Source organism: Pleurodeles waltl, chromosome 5 (assembly GCF_031143425.1).
Source record: "Pleurodeles waltl isolate 20211129_DDA chromosome 5, aPleWal1.hap1.20221129, whole genome shotgun sequence".
NCBI lineage: Eukaryota > Metazoa > Chordata > Amphibia > Caudata > Salamandridae > Pleurodeles > Pleurodeles waltl.
The window spans coordinates 1,588,409,073-1,588,424,206 of NC_090444.1; the positions used below are offsets into that span (position 1 = coordinate 1,588,409,073).

The 15,134-nt window shown below is 42.5% G+C and overlaps 1 protein-coding gene across 6 annotated transcripts in view; it reads left to right on the plus strand.

Moving 5' to 3' along the window:
- Positions 1–15,134, plus strand: part of ASAP2 (ArfGAP with SH3 domain, ankyrin repeat and PH domain 2) — a 916,066-nt gene that overhangs the window by 249,614 nt on the left and 651,318 nt on the right. The gene's annotated exons all lie outside the window — the stretch shown is intronic.

Here is a 15,134-nt window from a genome sequence, read left to right on the forward strand (position 1 = left end):
ACTAACACAAGCAGCACACATGAAGAACTCTAAGTCTTTCTGGACAACGGTAACTTTCATTTGAACTCTAGGCTATATTGTTACTCCAAATAGTTGTCATATTTCCAGCACAGCCTGGAGTCTCACTTCTCCAGAACATACTCTTTTTACTCTCTTAGTAAACAATCTTCTCTCACCTTCAGCACTCAAGTGGGTCTATCATTTTCACGGTGTGAAGTTGTTGAGTCTATCCAGCAGAGTGAGAAAGCACCAGAGCCAGACTGGAGTCCCTATTGGCCTAATAAATTGCATTGTGAATCTCTAGGTTCCCCAACTGACCAACAGTTTGAATAACCTTCCATGCATCTCTCCACCAAGTTTTTGGTAATCGTTGGTCATTGTCCCAAAATTCAAAATTGGACAGCGATCCAACCCTAGCTGCTATTTTTCAGTCTCAGCCATCAACACTTCTGTAAAAATATTAGGGAGTCAACTTACAATACTGAGCCACAGGAAACAACTATTCTACATAGCTGTTAATATGGCTGTAGGAATCGTGAGGGGGCAATAAAGCAATGTTTGAGTCTTAACTTACTTTTTGTCAAGTACATAATTGCTAAACGCTGCTTTATCTTGTCTTTAAGGATCTGTCCACATTCTTTGACTCGTTGAAAGCTGTGAAGGTTTCTTTTGACCATTGGACTGGATGAGACCCTTGTGAACGTTTTGAGCAACCCTGAATGAGAATACGAAAACTAGAATAAGCTATGGAGTAAATGGTGAACTTTCTAGTGCATTTGAAATTTCCTGCAGTGTAAGCCAAGGGAATGTTTTAGAACTTCTTCTTTTCATACTTTAAATTAACAAGCTAAGTCGCTATTTATATTCTCAGCCCTAATGTTCGTAGGGTCGATGAGATACATATCCCCACGCTGCTCTGTTCAGACAGTGCAATGTTGATGGCCCATATTCCATTGCTTTGCGTTTGTTAGTTTCTTCTTTTACCCAGTTTATGACTGGCTTAGATTTACTTACATATTTCTCGAAGTCGCACGTTATGGCTTGTGGCCCAAAACGAATTTGAGTTCCCACTCTCGCAGGTGGCAATAAACGCATAGATAATACTAACACTTTTTCGTATCTCTGGATCTGTTTTGATTCCTCAGGCACAAGGATACCTGATATTGCACTCTGTAGGCTAAAACTATCTAGAGCAATTGTCTTTCTTCTTAACCTCCTGCAGCCTCCTGGGGGGAATGTACTTCTTCCGCTATTGTAGAGTTATAAAACACAGTATGTACCTGTGGCAACCGAGCTTAGATTTAAAGTATCACTCACTATCTGTGCCGCTGTCCAGGTGGAGGAAACCCACTTCAGCAGAAAGGTTCTGTCAGTCCCTCCATCCACTTTTCATTTTGTATGCCACGAAGAACTGGGCATGAGTTAGATAGAGGATCTTATTAGTGCTAGTCCTTTACTTTTTGTGGATATTTGTTTGGCACATCAAGGAAGTGGCATTGAATCAAGCTATTATTAAAGTTTGCCTAGAATTTCTTTTCGTCTTGCTTTGTTTTGTGAGTACTTTATAATTTTAGTTTTTTTGTACTGATTATGTGATATTATGTATCTATTTGATTTATGTTGGATGATTATTCTGACTCCCGTTTTATCAGATGTGTATACTTTTATGGGTTCTCTTGCATCCGAACAAAGGAATTTGAATCTGAATGTGATGCAGTGAGTGGGAGCTAAGTAAAATCCAATGGGACAGCATATTTCATTGCTACAGTAAACCAGAACTGGTGGTTCTGATTGCTAACAGCTGGGAATCCCTGTACCTTGCCAGCAGACACTTTCTTCCAGGGTTAAAGGGAATGCTTTTTGATAAACTAGTCAGGGTCTTATACCTCCACAGTTCTTCCATTTCCTCTGATTCTATAAGTATTTAGAAAAATGAAGAGGGAACTGTGCCATTATCCACACCCTGGTTGCCCAAATAGTTCTGTTTTGCTGAGCTAGTACTATTTAGTACTTGAATTTTGAACAAATTCTCATCTCAGAAAGCCCTCAATTTCAGTTGGAGACAATTCCAAAACCTTCTGTCTCATCTTTAGTATTCCCTGGCTAGCATATGAGAAAAAACCTTAAAAGCAATAGGGCTGCCTCCTTTTTTTGACAAGCCCTGTTCTAGCAGGTTAATTAGAAAAGAGACTGTGAAAGTTGCTGCTAATCCATCCCTGTAAACAAAGGTCCACAATAGAATGCAAAAAACCCTCTCCTTGATTAGGTCGGTGAGCACACAGATTCACTATGTTACCCTTCTTATTGTTTTTTCTGTTTTTAACGTTACCATACATTTTTAATACTTTTAACCTTCACCCTAAGGCCCGTGTTCAGTGGCCCAGGTACTTGTGAGTTGCTTACGAGCTTCTGTATTAGTTTAATCTAACCATCCTTACCTCTACCGGCCCCCTCTGGGTTTTCTTAGATCAACGCCAATTGGAGGTACCGACACGATAGCGATCGCCATTCTTCCTCCTTGGTGGTGGTACGTTTACCGGCCGCCATCTTGGTAGGTTGGCAGTCTAGCTGTCGCTAGATCCTCACCAGATCCTCATTTATAGAACGATGCTGCGGGCGCACAGCAGACCTCTCCTTGATTAGGTGGGTGAGCACATAGATTCACTCTGTTACCTTTTTACTGTTTTTTACTGTTTTTAACATTACCACACGTTTTTAATACTTTTAACCTTCACCCTAAGGCCCGTGTTCAGTGGCCTGGGTACTTGTGAGTTGCTTACGAGCTTCTGTATTAGTTTAAGCTAACCATCCTTATCTCTACCGGCCCCCTCTGGGTTTTCTTAGTGCAACGCCAATTGGAGGTACCGACACAATAGCGGTTGCCATTCTTCCTCCTTGGTGGTGACACGTTTACTGCCCGCCATCTTGGTAGGTTGGCGGTCTAGCTGCCGCTGGATCCTCACCAGACCCTCATTTATAGAGCGATGCTGCGGGCACGCCGCAGGTGCGCCTAAGGCAAGCCCGCATGCGCCTGTCCGCGCCAGGATGCGACCAGGGGCCGGACCCCCTGGTTCTGCCAAGATAAAGGGGCCCTTTTATAGATCAGAGACTCCATCAGATCAGGCCACCTCCATCTGATTGCTGCCAATACTGCCCGGTTCTGAGTAACTATAAGTGGTCCTGCTCCTCCTGTCTGTGGACTCCTCAAACTGAAGGAACAGTGGGCTCACCATCTAAGACACACTTCAGCAGTGTATTCGTGTTGGTTAACTGTCGATCATTACCAGCTCATAAATTCGATATCAATCTCCTAATAAGTGAGGTCTCTCCCATAGCCCTTTTTCTGACTGAGACATGGCTGCATGAGTGATCTTTACTGGATGTCAATCTGGCACTATCCCAAGGATATCAGATACTAGGATCAGATAGAACCACCTCAAAAGGGGGAGGAATGGGCATTAATTCCAAGGAATCCATTAAGGTCACAGCTTGGCCTCTCCAGATATCCGACTGTGAAAGCATTTGTTTTTCATTATCTCTAAACCCCCAATTTATGCTTTCGGGAGTTCTGGTATATCGTCCTCCTGGCCCAACAGACAGTTTTTTACATTCTCTCGGATCTAATGGCCGATTTGTCATGTAAAAAAAAAAAACTTCACTATTTTAGGTGACTTTAACATACACGTAGACATTTTAGATAGCGCGCCACCCAAAGGTCTCCTGGCTGATATGGAAGCCCTACTCATGTGAAAGGACATACTATTGATTTAGTTTTTAGCAATTTAGTAGACCTAGTTTCTAAGCCTCCGCTCCCATTAGCCTGGTCAGACCACTTCCTAATCTCATTAAACCTAGCCATACCCTCTAATTGTAGTCCTGCTCAGGTATCAAGTCAACCCTCCAGGCGATGGCATAATCTTATTGCCAGCAACTGGAACCACATCCTGACAGACCGTAAACCTGTCTTTTTTTTTTTTTTTTACACAAACAGAGCGACATTAGTACAGTCTCATTTAATGAATTGATCAAGGATGGTCTAGATACTTTACTTCCATATAACAAGAAAATGGGGAGCCGTCGGAAAGCTGGTGCCCCATGGTTCACGCTCCACTTACGAATTCTAAAAAGGAAATGTAGATGTTTAGAAAGAAGTTGAGGAAAGCCTATGACCTGGCTGTAAAGGAAGAATATAGAAAGACCATTAGACTCTACCACGCAGAAATTAAATCAGCCCCAAGTACCTATTATGCTGCTAGGATTGAAAAATCTCCCAACTCCTCTAAAGTGATATTTCAATATTTAAATAAATCCTACTCTCACCCTCTGAGGGCAATTCATTTGAAGCCTCACAAGAAGACAGTAACAATTTAGCTTCCTTTTTTCAAAAAATAATTGTAGACATCTATTCAAGATTTTCAATTAACGAGCCTCACTCGGAGGATATGATAGATCTTCATTCCAGCTGTGCTGCCTCCCTCTCACAATTTTCTCGTTTCACAGGATCAGGTTGCTACTTCTTTGTCAGCTCCATAGTCTGGATCCCCCTTGGACCCTGCCCCCCCATCGATATTGCCCTATTGGGCTCAGTTATCATTCCTGTTCTGACGGACCTGATAAATCTTTCCATATCTAGAAGCATTGTCCCTGATCAATGGAAACACACAATAATCAGACCTTTGCTGAAAAAAGCAAACCTGGCTGCATCAGTAAATATAGACCCATCTCACTACTTCCCTCCCCCTCCAAAATATTAGACAAATATATCAATACCCAACTATCCTCATATTTAGAGGATAACAATATCCTTCACCCTACCCAAATGGGTTTCAGGCCCTTATTCAATACGAAATCTGCTCTAATCACTGTTATGGAAGAGGCCAGGAAGCACATGGATCAGGGTCGTCTTACGGCGATCATACTCCTGGACCTCAGCACGGCATTTGACACAGTAGATCACCATCTGCTGTGTCAGAGGATGAAAGAGATTGGAATTGAGGGAAATGCACTTAATTGGCTATCCTCATTTCTGAAGGGAAGAACATTTCAGGTTCTTGACTGTTCATTTCTTTCCAGGGAATTTAAATGTAGCTGTGGGGTGCCACATGCCTTCTCCCTTAGTCCCACATTATTTAATATATACATGGCTCCACTGGCTCAGATAGTGGAGTCATTTGGGATTTCTTTGGTTTCCTATGCTGACGATACCCAGTTGGTGGTCTCGTTCTCCTCTAATTCAGATTCTGATGACTGCCTTTTGCCTCGTTGTTTACAGGCAGTATCTAGATGGATGAATGCTAGTATGCTTCAATTAAACAAAGACAAAACTGAAGTAATGATACTAGGGCATAACTCACATCTGGGTGTAAATCCTAGGCTGCTGAGTTCTTTGGGGGAGTTGCCTGCTCCTAAAAGTATGTCAAAAGTTTAGGGGTTGGGCTCGACCCTCAACTTACTCTGGAATACCAAGCCAAGAAAATCTCTGCTACATGTTTTAGTATAATGAGGCTTTTGAGGAACATTTTTTCCATACTTCCGTTTCTGGCAAAAAGACTCATCGTTCAGGCTCTCATTATCCCTAGATTGGACTATGGAAATAGACTTCTGCTTGGTTCCCCAAGATACGTCAAAAGTAAGCTACAAGTAATGCAAAATGCTGCGGCCCAGCTCCTTTTAGACACTCTGAGGCATATCCCGGTTAAAACTGCCCTCGTTGACCTCCACTGGCTTCCATTGGAACAGCGCATAGTGTTTAAAACCCTGTGCTGTATGCACAGACCATTACACAACAGAGATCCCAGTCACTTAAGGACTCTTGCATCTTTTTATACTCCAACCAGAAAACTCAGGTCCACCTCAGCAGCTCTTCCCACAGTACCTAGAGTAAAACAAATCCAGATGGGGAGGCTCCACAATGGCTTATCTTGGTGCCAAATTGTGGAATTCCCTCCCCCAAAGTCTTCAGGCTACTAGTCATGAACTGAATTTTCGGAAAATATTAAAAACCTGGCTGTTTTAATATGCTTTGCCATGCACCCTTCTATTCTGGAGAGCTGTCCTCTATTGCTGGGAGGCCTTCGGGTAGCCATGTGCTATACAAATACCATAACATAACATAACAATCTCAGCTTAGTTGCATTTGAGCCCTGCAAGTGATCTGGGACACTATTTGTTAAGAGCTCAAGGTTGTTGGGAAAGATCTTTACTATTCTACTTTAGGGCTGATACCATTATCCATTTACCCCTGAGTTACCAAAAAATGTTAATGCTTGTCCCTGTGATAAGTCCTCTCAATCAGTTTCTTTTTTTGTACATTTTGTATAAAATCTACAAAACAACTTTTAATTCCATTTATTAAGATGCATAATTTTTCAGCAGTGTAGACCAGCCTTGTACTACCTTCAACAACTAGCGGATGCGGAATGTTGATTTTATGTACTCTCTTTTCTGAGAGTAGATCACGAAGCACTATACACTTCGAGTGGTTTATATTAATCATTTCATTTCGACTAGCTATGTTTTATGAGTATTGTTTTCTAATTTTATGATTTTTAGTATTGCATATGTGATAATATGTATCTACTAACTTATATTGTGTGATTATCTGACTCCGGTATTATCAGATGTGTGCACTTTTATGGGTGAATAAAAGAATATGAATCTTAATCTGGTACCATGAGTGGGAGCTAAATTTAATCAAGCAGACAAGCACATTGCATTGCTGGGCCAAACCAAATCTGGATCTGATTGTTAGTAGCTGAAAATGCTGGTGCTTTGCCAGCAGGCACTTTCTTCCAGGATCATTGGGGGGGAGGGGCGCCTTTTTGATAAATTGGTCGAGACTTATGCATATGCATTTCCTCCACTTCCTCTGAATCTGTAAGTATTCACAAAAATGAAGAGAAACTTGTTGTGAAGGTTATTTTAGCATTTAGGTAGGCACATTTATTTTAGCTTGGATCTGAGGCCTTTGCCCTCTCACCTACTCACTTGTCATTTTATTCCTCTTATTATTTCAGCAAGGCTTTAGTGGCAGTGTTTTATTATTTTTATCAGTTGCCCTTCCATGCAGAATTTGTTATTCAATTCTTTGCACAACATCCTGTGCTCACTCCAAGGCTGCACACAATAGTTTACCGGGTATTGCCTGTCCAGAGAGTACAATGTCTATCCTTCACAGAAAAATAGGTGTTGTCACATCAGGGCAGTTCTCAGAACAACATGTATTATAAAACATGCTGCCCCCAGCACCTTAGAGGTAACATTCCAGCCAGCCTGCTATCTCATGCTGCAGTTCGTCTCAGTTTCTGCTGAAACTCCATGCTTCCTCTTTGTCTATGTAGGAGGGCTCTCAGCAGACTAACAGACCTCTTCTTTACCTCTGAATACAGGTATGGGGATTGGGCTTCCTTCCCGGGACTTGATGGGTGGATTAGGGCTATCACTGCTTTTCACTCTCATGTAGAAACTTAGTAGTGTAGGTAGGGATATTAGATACATTATTGTGACAATATGGTGGGACTCTTCCTATGTTTCACTTTCCTGGTCACTGCTATAATAGTGTTGTGTTGTATTTCATTATCCTCATAATCGCAATTCATGCTTTTTTACATAGAACACAGTTGCTTCAATAAAATCTATTGAACCAAATCTTGCTTCTGTTTGTCTTTGCATGTATGAGACTTGTATAACTGAGAGAAAGGGTATGATCTGTTCTGCCACGACTTCGTGGGGAGTCTTAGTGTGTCAAGCAGTAGCTGCCATAAATCACTTTTACCTCTGGTACTGGTAAGGTGCTGCTAGCTAGCTGGAAGGGTAAGGCTGAAAGCTGGCACAAGGTGTGGGATCATACTGAGTCCCTCATGCTCGGTGGTTAAGCACTGACTTTACTGATCTCCCAAGTATCTCAGTCTCATTACGAGAAAAAGGCACCCTAATCACCTTACACGGGTAGGTAGTACCTATTGGATGCTATAGGTTGTTCAAGCCTGAACCTTTAAAAGGAACTCGCCAATTTGTGTTTCTATCTCTGAACAGTTCAATTCCTTTTTAAATAATGGAAGCCCAAAACAGGGTCGTTATCTGCAGCAAACATGAGACTCCCCCTCACAACACACTTAAGAAATAATGGCCTCACAGAAGAGGCAGGAGAGTTTACATTTGTCGTTGAGCCTCACAACGTGTACAGAACAGAAATGTGTTACCCTTGGGTCACCTTTTCAGCAGCAGGTGGGAACACACATACATTTCCCGATTACACTCCATTAAATGCACCCGCACAATAGATACCATACTTGTATTTAGAAATACCACGGTCTTATCAAGAAAACCAAAATTGGCTTGATGGCACCCTACCACACGTTCCACGGAATGTAAGACCAGGTCCTTTAAGTAATGACAGACCTACATGGCCATAATTGGCCAATACACCGCATCCAAATATAGACACAGTGGCGTTAGCAGACATATGCTGCCTACGCATTAATTTAGTTGAAATATATAGACGATTAATACATTTTGTAATGCAGACTTTGAACACCGCACCAGCAAGGGCTGCTCCAGCGCAACCAGATGTCACCACATTAGACATTAATCCTGCTACTGTGCTTTCAGTTACGGGTAAAGTACCCACCAAACCTGAAGAGATTCCGTTTTGGTTAGCACAAAAAATTACTGCTTTGGAGGCAGTGTTTCGCCATACAAAACCACAAGATAAACATAGAATTCTCAAAATGTGCTTGTCATTTGGCATGGTTTCCTCAGTAGACAACTGAACCACTTGGGGTGCAGTGTTTGCTGCACTCTACACTACCGCACATGGTACACCGACACTTGTGAATCTTCTGGAAGTGCTAAAACAAATTCAGGATGAATATGGGGCTGCCCCGGCCCCAGATCTGGGGATGCATTTAATGGGCAACTTTGCCACAGTAGCCTCGATGATATTAAATAACCTTAAAGGGGAAGCAGTAACATTGGCAGTACGCCTGTGGCTCCGGGATGTTCCTATTCAGGATCAATAACGTGAGTTGCCAAGATTATAGCCAAGACGTATAGCAGTATAGGTCTGGATAGTCTGGGAGCTAGACCAGGTAAACCACAATTAGAAGGTAAATCCAATAAGTATTCTACCAAGCAAGCAGCTGAGAGATCTAAAAAATGCTGGGATAAACAAAAAGAAAATAAAGATAAAATAAAACAAAGAGGAGAATCTCTGTGATCTGAGACCTAAGAGAAACGTTATAATCTTAGAAATAGGTATAGTTTAAAACTCCCGGTAGATAACAATAAATCGATACACACCAATCTTGTTCCTTTCAGGACTCGTTGGATAAACGCAGTGAGAGAGGTGGGCGTTACGAACAACGGAATGAGTAGGTAAAAACAGAGAAAAGATTCACAATGATCATCTGAACCTTCCATAAAAAGGGAGAGAAACCTCCCTAACAGAAACCACAATTTAAAAGAAAAAAAGTGGCAGCAATTTTGGCTTGAAATGGCACATGTAACAAGAACTTTAGGGAAGAACAGGACATGAGCACTGACTCGGATAGTCCGCGCAGCAGCGATTACAATAGTTCGCCGGACTCTTCAAGAGCTTCTGGATGTGACAGTAACTAACAACTTTTTAGAAGTCAAAACTGCAGACATGCATGTCTTCCTGCCCCCCCAGATAGAACTTACAAAGTGAAAATACAAATTGAGGGAGCCAGAGAGCACCCAAATAAAGTTATATTCTGGGAAACACTAACGTTATGTTATGACATTCTATTGACAGAAAAGGGTTGGCCACCAGAATTTGTCGATAAACTCCCACTAGGTAGGGATATCATTATGCCATATTTCTCTGTCCTTGTTCCTAAAGAATTATGACAGGCTTATGCAATAGATTGGGCATTGGCACAAGCCCCGATGCTGTATCGCAATCATGTAGGATGGGATAAAGACTATCCCTACCGTATAATACTGATTAGATCAAAACCGCAACCACAATACCCCATTAAACATGAGGTAAAGCACCAGTGCGAGAGATACTCAGACAACCTGAGTACCAGGGTGTCCTAAAACACTGTCTACCACCAGTGAATAACCCTTTGTTCCCCGTAGCTAAGCCGGATCTTTCATGTAGCATAGTCTTAGACTACAGACATTTAAACAGTCGCACACACACATTTGCTATACAAAACAAACACAGCACTCATCAACAATTTAGTGCGCAAAAAAATCATAACAACCTTGGATATTTCCAACTTTTTTTTCTGCCAAAATGTAGCGCCTGAAAGCAGAGATCTGACTGCCTTTAGTGCGCTCGTCTCGCAAAGAAAATTGTTGCCGACTTCCACAAGGTCATAAGAATAGTCCTGGACTGTTCTCAGCATGTGGGAGATTGATATTACACGACTTTGAACCTGAGGTGTTGTCCTATGTAGAGGACATTAACCTAACAGATGACGACCTGGTCACACACCTAAGATGGGTGGACAGCATTTTGGTGGTTTTCACTGAAATAGGTTACAACTTAAATTTCAAGGAAACAAAAATTTTCTTTCTCAATGTCCTATTTTTGGCATAAAGTTATCAGACGAAGTAAAGAGGTGCCCCACTATCTAGAAGAGTGTGCACAATTACAATCACCGAATACTGTCAAAAAGCAACAATCAATGTTGGGCTTTTTCATTTTTGGCAGAACGTATATCCCAGACTATGCACAATGCATAAAATTACTTTATGACTTGATACGTCCAGACATTTCAGGTAAATATTGGACTGTTGAACACATGCATTCTCAGAGCATTGCAGCAGGATAGACTTGAATCAAAACATCTACATACACGGGATAACAAAACAAGACTTGGTCATCAGAGTAATTGCTGGTGTCATTGAATTCATCTATGTAACATTAAGTGAAGGTGATACCATCCCCATAGCATACAAATCACATTTCTATTCAACAGCTGAACAAAGCTTTTCTCCCACCGAGAAAATTCTGACTCCTATTCAGATGGCTGTCATAAAAGAGGGACCTCTGACCCATTGGAAACGCATTGTTTTCGCCACCCAAGTACCAGCTTTAGAGGCTGTGACAAAAGCCAGGGTTCAAAATGCAAAAGTGTTAGACGTTGGATCTAATTGGCCACCTCTCTGACTGTCACTGATGTTGATTTCATTTTTGATCCAAAACTTCAGTCCCAAGAGTTCCTTCAATATGAACTTGAATCCACAACACATATAAACATTTTGCCTCTTCATCAATATCAAATGATTATTTACACTGATGGTTCAGCACAACCAGCGATAGGCACCAGACAGAAATACTCTGTGGCTGTGAGCAGATTCATGCGGGACAGCAAATTCCACCCCCCAAACACATACCTGCAGACCTTTGGGGAGTGCACTGCACAGTTGGCAGAGCTTAAGGCTCTATTGTTGGCACTGGAAAATATGGACCCCAAACTTCTAACACTCATTGTCTGTGATTTGTATAATCATGTCCAGTCATTTAATGAGTGCCTGTATTACTGGCACCAGAATGGGTTCAGAGATTCAAAAAGGAGCACCAAGGTAGCCGGTCTAAAGGAGATGCAACCAATTACCCATGTAGTACGTACAGTGGGCCATCAACGTATAGGAATACACGTTGCAGGAAACACTTCAGTTGAGGAAGCAGCCAAGTCAGCAATAGCCACGGCTTCTGTTAGTGCGATTACTTGCTCTAGGACGAGGTTTGATGATGAAACACTGGCTGCTGTGAAAGCTTTGGCTGACAGCATACCTTTGGCAAAGGCATATCCTGACAAATATTCCTACCATCTAAGTTCTCAAAATGTTACATTCCCATCTATACAGGGATGGGTAATTGTATGATCTCCAACCAATACCAAAGATTGGATCTAATAAAGGCAGTGGATGAAGGGGTTTCTTCTGCTCATGCAGGTGTGGCGGCTACAATGTAATTATTAGAAAAATTCTATTGGTGGCCAGGTCTGTACAAACAGACCAGACAGTATGTCCTTTGTTGTGCCATCTGACAACAAGTAGAGTCCACCGCGAAATGCCAACCAGAGACACCCCTCCCAATTTCCAACAAACCACTACAATTTGTGTACCTCAATCATTGTGTTCCCCTAACTATGCATACAAATACATTTTAGTCGCTGTTGATTCTTGCTCCAGATTTGTATGGGTATAACCACACCGATCAGTTGATGCTCAAACTGTTATTAAAGAGTTGCAAGTCTTCATCGGGATATATGCAGTTGCGGCATTCCATTCATACCAAGGCCCTGCTTTTGCCTCAAGGGCATTCAGGGACACCATGGCAATAATGGGTGTCCATCTCCATTTCTCATCTCCCTATCATCCCAAGGGAAATGCGATGGTAGAGATGAAAAAACAAGACTTAAAGCAATCCTTAACAGCAAGGTTACTAGGTATGGGTCGTAGTTGGCTTAACCACCTATATGGAGTCCAGAGAGCACTAAACAATCTGCCCAAAAAGGTCCTTGGGAGAGGGCGCACCCCTCAAGACTATCCAGCTGATACACACCAGAGCTCAGAACCAGCAAGCACAACTGCTATCAACTAGAGAGTAATGGTGCTCCATCAGGAACCCCTCTGACAGAACTGCCTACCCAGCAGCTGTAGACAACTACCACCAGGCGCATTAAGGAGACCCTCTCAAACTATTTTCACAGCAAGATAGCCACCATCTACAACAACTTCAACCCCAACACACAGATCTCAACCTCAATGGCCTCGGCCAACCCACGCACACCAACCAAGTAATCACTACGTGGACTATGCTCACCACACAGACCGCCACGGCCATCATGTCTTCCACCTGCTCTGGAGCACCCATCAACTCCTACCCCCACCATTTTTTAAACCTCTGAAACGAGTAATTCTGCATGGAACTCACCAGCATCCTCAAAGCCTCCATCACCATGGCAGTCTTCCCTGACAGATGGAAACACGCAGAGGTCAGACCCCTCCTAAAGAAAACTTCAACCAACCCCAGCAAACTCAAAAATTATCAACCAATCTCTCTGCTCCCATACCCTGCCAAAGTTCTTGAGAAAGTCCTCAACCAACAGCTCACCAAATACCTGGAAAAAAGCAACTTTGCTTGACACCTCCCAATAAGGATTCAGCGACAACCATAGCACAGAGACCGCACTTATCGCACCCACTGATGACATCAGGACCCTTCTCGATCGGTGGGAGACTACAGCCCTAATCCTCCTCAACCTTTCAGCAGCATTCAACACTGTATCCCACCACAACCTCATCAACAGACTCAACAGCATAGTCATCCAAGGGAACGCCCTCAAGCGGATTTCCTCCTTCCTTACAGGATGTATGCAGTGAATCTGCCTATCTCCCTTCACCTCCGAACAAGAAACATCAACTGCGGTGTACTCAAAGGTTTATCTCTCAGCCCCAGCCTGTTCAACACTTGCTGACATCATTAGATCGTACAGACTCAACATCATTTCCTGTGCATACGAAACACAACTGATCCTCTCGCTCTCTGTAGACCACGACCACCAGAACAAACTTCTGCGACACCATGGTCAGTGTATCCAACTGGATGAGAACCAACTGCCTTTACCTCAATTTGGACAAGATTAAACTACTGACATTCGGGAGAAACACATCCATATGGAACAACAGCTGGTGGCCGTCTGAGCTCAGACCTACACCTGCTCCAACAGACCACACATGCAGCCTCGGCAAACTCACCATGATGTGACAAATCAACGCAGTTGCTTCCACACCCTCTGCATGGTCTGCAAAATCTTCAGATGCATCCCAGTCAACACCAGAAACACCACTAACCAGGCCCTTGCCAGCAGTTGCGTGGACTACTGCAGCGCACTCTACTCTGGCATCTCCACTCAGCTCCTCAAGAGACTCCAGACCATGCAAAACACAGCAGCCAGACTCACCCTAGACCTTCCCAAATTAACCAACATCACCCCATACCTCAGAAACCTCAACTGACTCCCCATCCAGAAGAGATGCCAGTTCAAGATCTTCAAGAGCACCCTTACAAAGCCTTACACGATCAAGGACCAGCATACATCAATCACTGCATGAACTTTCATCACCCGACAGGCACCTGTGCTCCACCTCCCTGGCCCTCACACACACATCCTGCATCTGTGGCAGCTGCAGCTGTGGCGTTCCTTCTCCTACCTCGTTGCCAAGACCTGGAACGACCAGCCCCTCCAACTATGAACAGCACGCTCCTTTGTGAACTTCAGAAGGAAACTAGAGACCTAGCTCTTAAACTGAGACTTCGCAATCCCCAGCACCAAGATACCCTCAAGGGTGATAATAAAACGCTCTACGAATACTGGTTGATTGATTGATTGATTGAGTGAGTGATTGATTGATGCACAGCACAGATAGAAAGGACTGTCTGTCCTTTTTGCATTGACCGGGAGTTGGACATTTTAGGACAATTCACAAAGGAATTTATGCGTACTTTAAAGAGAATTCCTGTATTGCACCTTTCTGTACTCTTATATGCTTTTGTGAATCAAGCCAGAAGGTGCTTAAGTCAATTACACTGATGAATAACTTACATGTTCATAATTAAAAATATAACATTAGTCCAATCAGTGTCTCTCAGCCTCTTGTTTTATGCATAGTGTTCATTTATAAAGTTACATTTTTTCTCATCGCCAGTTACTTTAATAACATTAAGTGAACAGAATCGAAATGGGTTAAGCTGTAAAATCTTTTCTAACTTGAAAATGCTGTGTTGGTTAAAGTAGACAGGTTCCATGGTTAGTGTGTATTTTTCTAAGCTGCATTGCCTCATTATATTCCCGTAGTTTCATAGAAAACGGCTATTAGTGAACTCATACTTTATTTCACTTGAAACTTGCTTTTTTGACACTTTATCTGCAAACATCTTGGCAGTATTACTGTAACAGTATAATGTGCCCAGAACCATGTTACAGTCTCTACAGATCTTTTCATAAGGACTTCTTCAGAAAAGCTGCCTATAGTTGTAGCCTGGTAATGTGGTTCTATGACCACACCCAGAACACTGCACACAAAAAATATAGTAGTATTGTTCTTTTTTCAAATAACCAGTTAAAATTGTTTTAGCTTTATGGTGGGTG